The sequence below is a fragment of the Belonocnema kinseyi genome, chromosome 9 (genome assembly GCF_010883055.1).
Source record: "Belonocnema kinseyi isolate 2016_QV_RU_SX_M_011 chromosome 9, B_treatae_v1, whole genome shotgun sequence".
Lineage (NCBI taxonomy): Eukaryota > Metazoa > Arthropoda > Insecta > Hymenoptera > Cynipidae > Belonocnema > Belonocnema kinseyi.
The window spans coordinates 45,859,924-45,866,379 of NC_046665.1; the positions used below are offsets into that span (position 1 = coordinate 45,859,924).

Genomic DNA, 6,456 nt, shown 5'->3' on the forward strand with positions numbered 1-6,456 from the left:
CAAAAGACGTTATTTAAACGTTTTAAAAACTGTCCTAAGTCAGGCCAAATAATGTTCTTAAAGCGTTTTACGTTCCAATTACGTTTTTGAAACGTCTCTGGAACATTGTATGTTTATGGAACGTTATATGGACTGACTTAGGACATTTTTAAAACGTTCTAAAGATGTTCTTTAACGTTTGTGCCCAATGGGATATATATATATATATATATATATATATATAATGCATATAAATTTTTTTTGGAAAAAGCATTTATATATTTGAAAATCTTTGAAATACTGTGAAATTGTTGCATGAAAAAACGTAAGTTTGGGATTTCCATTATTTTGTATGCTGTCAAAATTAGAATCTTTGATTTTTCAAGAAAATTCAAAAAGTCTTTATAATAATGTTGCAGGGAATGTAGAAATCAAATTTTTTCGGCTTCTGCATTTTTTCATATCGTCCGTTATTTGGTTCAAAAGGTTCATTTTCGTGTGTTTTTTGGAATATTGTAAATGCTTTAACTCTGGCAATTTTTGGTTTAATGAAAACATCATGAGGGTATATTGTTCAACTTTTTCAATACTATAAAACTCCATACAGACAACTTTTGAATTTTGAAAAAAGGGATTTCAAAAATATTCAAAATGCGCTCACTTTTTGAATTATATATCCAAAATGGCTGACTAACAAATTTGAACTTTAGTTTAGGACACTGAAAGAATGTACCAGAGGCCAATCTAATAGAATTATTTTTTCAAAAGTTATCGTGCTGACAGGCAGACAGGCATACGTACATACAGACAGACCGATAGACAGACACATTCGTAAAAACATATTTTTCGGATTTAAGGGTCTCAAAACGTAGACTTTTGACAAAAACTGGGGGGGGGGGGTCAAATTTTACATAAATCTATTTCTAACTATATAATTTTACCTTCTCTGATGAGAATGTAAAAATGATTTATTTGTCATGAATAATTTTTTATAGTTCTGTTTTTGATTTTAATCGTCAAAGAAGCATTAAAGACATAAGAAATTAAATTTTGTGAAACCCTACACAAGACGAAAAAGAAATTAAAGGACAAAAGTTGTGGTAAGAATGTTTCCCTTGCAGCGGGCAGATTTTTTTTGACTAGTTATGATGTTTTTCATGATTAAAGCCAAAACGCATCCTATCAAAAAGTAGTTAATAACAAATTTGTACATCTTTTTCAAATGTACAATTTTTGTTTTGTTATCTTTTATTGTATTTACATTCAAAAAGCAAAACTTCCCTTCTCCTGACTTTTTCCATATCGTGCGTTATTTGGCTTATAATGTATATTTTCGTGTTTTTTTTTTAAATTTTGTAAATGCTATAACCCTAGTAATTTTTGATTTTATGAAAAAAGTTATGAGAATAAATTGCTTTACTTTTTCAAAACTATGAATAACCGTACAGAGAATTTTTGAATTCCAAAAAAGTGGTCTCAAAAATATTCAAAATGTGCCCACTTTTTGAATTTTCATCCAAAATGGCTGGCTAACAAACTAGACCTTCAGTTTAGGACAATAAAGGAGTGCACTAAAAGCAAATACAATAGATTAATTTTTTCCAAAGTTATTGTAAAAACAGACAGGCTGACATACATACATACAGACATACATGAAGCTATGCAGACAGACTGACAGACACATTCGTAAAAACCTGTTTTTCACATACGGGGGGTCTTAAAACGTGGACATTTGGCAAAAACGGGGGAGGGGGGAGGCAAACTTGACACAAATCTAATACCTTCTCCGATGAGAATGTAAAAAGAATTTTTTGTGTCGAGAAATAGCCAAACAGTTATTTTTTTAAAAGTAAATATGTTTAAAACCATTATCAATATATATATTCTCGACAATTGTTTCTGTTGCTCACTCGAGGCCTGACATGTTTCTTCTTGACTTCGAGAAGCGTACCATGTTCGTTATCGAATTTTCGGCACCAGCTGACAAAAACATCATAGCCAAGGAGAATGAAAAGAAAGAGAGGTATCGAGACCTTATAAGGGTGTTGCAACGATTGTACCCGGAATATTCTGTTAAACTTGCTAATGGCCTAAAAAGCAACCCTAAGTGTCAACAATATGCTAAAACACTTGCGGGAAAAATGCAGAAGGCGGTAGTCCTTGGGTCGCTCCGTGTTCTTAGGACGCAACGGGGATTTTGCTGGATCGTCGTATTGATCCCGTTACAGACTGTAACCACCTATCTCACGGTCGTGAGACGTGGTTGTGACTGAAATTTTGACGCGATTTCGCTGGGAGCGGGTGCAATTTTCCAGATTAGCACCCACTCCCGGCGAAAACCTGCGGTTGTCCTTATGACAAATTTTTAATTATATATATATAATTAAACATTTGTATATATATATATTGGCTATCCATGAGTGCTTGTACGAGATTTTTCGTAAACTGATCGACTAAAGTTCAAATCATAGCAATATTGTTACATTGTTCAGGAACATTAAAAAATTTAAGGATAGAATCCAGCAACACTTTTTACAGCCATGAAAAATGTTTAAAACGTTAAAACCTATAGAGTTTAACAGACACTCCCCGGCGGGCACGAATGTCCTAAGAGGTTCTGTAGAACGTTCTAAAAACGTTTTAAGTCAGGCGAAATAACCTTATAAAAACATACAATGTTCCAAAGACTTTTTTAGGACGTGTTTGGAACATTGGACGTTTTGTGGCCTGACTTAGAACGTTTTTGTGGACGTTCTAAAGACGTCTCTTAAACCTTACATTCTAAAAATGTCTTTATAGACGTTCTAAAAACATCTTTAAATTTCGTGCCAGCTGGGTCCTTAATATTGCAACTAGAATTTTCGATTTTGTCAGGATTATTTAGACGGTTTACTATAGAAAGGTAAATAAATACTGCAAAAAAAGATCAAATGAATTAACGCTGTTAAAAAAAAATCGAAACATTTTTACTTAAGATTCCAAGAATGGCAAAAAGGACAAAGCTCTGAAACAAAAATCAAAAATGATTTTTGTCTCCTAGAAACAAATGGAAAATTAATGGTAAGTAGACTATATTAGTACACATTATTCCGAAAGATTTCAGGGAAAAAAGACTTAAAAATATTCGTATGCATAATTTGACATGGATTCAATCAAATAATGAAATCATTTTCGGTTTGCGAGGTAGCGAAATCTAGATTATCTAGACCAAAGTGCCAAAATAACTAATACTCTTATCAAATTTCTTTTTTCTTTTTGTATGTGTAGCAAGTTTAGTAACTTTAAAAAATTTTGATATTGAGTCTTCCTTTCGACCCCCCCCCCCCCCCCCCCCCCCCCAAACACGTTTTTTGGATCACCTTAACCTTCAGTTATTTTGGATCTGGTATCATAAAATTAATGCATTCTTTGATGAAATCGAGCTGTTCCCGTTTGAAAAAAATAACCTGTTAGTCACCGCATCCGATCAGTCTTGCGGTGGGAGAATACAGAAAAGAGAGGAGCGCATCGAGCGAACTTCGGTTCGAAATACGCTACCTGCCGACAGTCTGTCGGATATTCAGATACAGCAGGTGGACTGAACACGAGTCCCGTGAGTCCCGGTCTAACGCTTTCTGCACCTGGTGGTCGGTCGCGCGAGTTCGTTGTCCGGCTTGTCTTATATTCATTCTCGCCTCGCGAAAAACTCGCGAATTGTGCGCTTTTATAACTTGGAGTCGTGCTCAGTGAAAAGAATTTTTAAAAATTATATTTAAAACAATAGATACGAATTGCCTCTTCCCAAAAATTAAGAGAATGAAATATATAATAATGATGAATAATTTCGAAAATTGAAACGAAAATTAGCGTTAAGCCGACGTTCGTGGCGAGAGTCAACTCGCGTGTGCTTCCGGTCCTACCAATGCTTTGTCCATCATCAATGTGTACTTGTTCTAACAGAGTATTATTTCAGTGAAAAGTGCCGCTTATTTTAATCGTGACTCTTATGAGATTCCTGATACGCATGGGATTCTGGTGATATCAAAGCAGGAGAGTTTTATGCAATCTACCTCAGGTGGGTCATTTAAAAAAAAGTTTACCAAGGGAGAATAAATATTAGTTCAAATGTGGAATTTTAAGGTCAGGACCCTTTTTGGGACCTTGAAGTCATAGAAAAACCTTGAGCTTTTTCTATAACGAAATCAGATAGAAACGCTACAAACAGATGACAACAGTGTTGACTACTGCACTGACAATTACAGTCACATAAAAACTATTAATGTAGTAGTCAGCTGTTTTCAGTGTTTCTATCCATTCATCTTTTATTAATCCATTAATTTAATTTAATTGATTTAATTAATTTATTAATTTAAATATTTAAATTAATTTAATTAATCCATTAATTTGACATACAATTTTAAATTTCTCATGGCATGTATGCTTTTCAACTTAATGCTTTTTTTATTAAGGCGAAGGAAAAATTGTCAGGTCGAGTATTGAGCTCCGGCAAATGTTGCCGTTTTTAAAGTATCTAGCCCGACAGATTTTTGTATCAATAAGGAACTTTCTGTGTCGATAATGTTTTTCGCAACGGTGGGCAAATAGTACAATATTTTGCAGATTTTTTAAAGGGATATTCGGAAAAGTGGTTCGAGATGTAACAGATCACTCTTCTGTGACCAGTCACTGATAAGTGTTTTTTTGAAGGGAGAGCTGGAAAAGGTTTCGAGATGTGGCAAATCACGACCCTGAATTTAGCTATACATATATAGATTTGAAAATTGGGGAATTTATATAATAAAAAGTAACTGTCCTATCAAAAGAAGAAAAACATATCTGAACTCGGCTCAGTTATAACTCTAGGTGATTTTCGAATTATGCACGAACAATTATTTTTAAACAATTTAATTGTTATAAACAAATGGGAACGCAATATAAACAAATGCATGAGTCGAAAAATATTTTCAAGCACATTACTGAATACTTCAATAAAATACCCCCAGGTAATTTTTGCATCAACGAAAGCAAAATTATTTAAACAAATCGAATATTTATAAAATTTATTTCCTTTTTTCACGATTTATTATACAATAATTTTAAATAAAACCTAATAGAAGCAAACCAAAGGCAAATGCCTTTATTGAGCCGTAACTTACATCTGGCGCAGTACTGAGCCAGTGGTCTTGCCAACGTGCAGGCAAATCTTGGAGGACCAGTGCTGGCGCAGTATTGGTGAATTGACCATGCTAACGTCTAGCCAAGACTTGACGAACGAGTACTGGAGCAGTAACGGGGGAATCGCAGTTCAGTTCTGACTTTGAACCCTGACAACTCGGTGAAGAAAAGAGGTAGGGAATTTTTTAAACAGTTGGAAAGCTTATGAAATTTCACGTCCAACGGTGTCTGATAGATATAAATTTAAACAAGCGTCGGCTTAACTCTGTCTAATCTTCATGTCTAGTACCGCGCTAGTACTGGCTGCTAGTACTGCCCGCTAGCACTGATACAGTACTGAAAGCCAGTACCGAGCATAGTTATCATCCCAAGGTCCTGTCAACACTGTGCCAGTACTGGCAGTCAGTATTGCGCCGACGCTGCCAGTACTGACACAGTACTGTGCCAGTAGTCAATTTCCCATTAGGGAAAGAATACACCTAGAAAAAATCTACAGGCATCGTTAATTTCGTTTCGACCATATCTCTGGGTGATTTTTAATAATGAAAACAAAATTATTTTTTAAATAATTAAAATGCTTATGATCTTTATAATTTGTTTAACAAATTAATGAACAACAATTTACCCTGAATGACAACCAGATATCTATCCTAATATATTATAGAATAGAAATGAACTTTTCAAAATGTAACCATTCCAATTTAAAGACTGTTTTTACCTCCAACACTCTTACTAAAAAAATCCATTGAAAATAGATTTCAATATTCGGACATATAGCTAGAAGAAACTAATAGTCCCGGAAAAAATCTAAAGGTTACGCTGATGGCCTTTCGACCATATCTCTAAGTGATTTTTGCATCATTCAAAAAATTATTATTTAAAAAATATAATTGTTAAAATAATAATTTAATTTAAAAACAATATAATTGTTTAAATAATAATTTTTTTTCATAATTCAAAAATTACCTAGAGCTATGGTCGAGAGGCCTTCAGCAATACCTTTAGATTCTTTTTGGGACTATTAGTTCGTTCTAGTTATATGTTCGAATATTAAAATCGGTTTTCAATAGTTTTTTTGAGTGAAAGTGGTGGGAGTAAAAATAATGTTTAAATTGGAATGTTACATTTTGAAAAATTCATTTCTATTCTATAATATATCAATATTGATATCTGGTTGTCATTCAGGGTAAATTGCTGTTCTCTTATTTGTTAAGCCAATTATATTAGCTTATTAAGCACTGTAAGTAAAATATATTCAAAAATACTTATTCGTAGGGTAATGAAAATAACAGAAACAAAGATTTGGGAAGTCCAAAGTGGGTT

At 33.6% G+C, this 6,456-nt stretch overlaps 1 protein-coding gene across 3 annotated transcripts in view; it reads left to right on the forward strand.

Annotated features, from left to right (window-relative positions):
- The first annotated feature begins 3,547 nt into the window (after positions 1–3,547).
- The window catches only part of LOC117180298 (uncharacterized protein DDB_G0284459), a 107,441-nt gene continuing 104,532 nt past the window's right edge, over positions 3,548–6,456 (forward strand). For all 3 annotated transcript variants that reach the window (XM_033372715.1, XM_033372716.1, XM_033372717.1), the window contains exon 1: positions 3,548–4,033. The gene's annotated coding sequence lies outside the window, so the exon portion shown is untranslated. The remainder of the gene's footprint in view (positions 4,034–6,456) is intronic.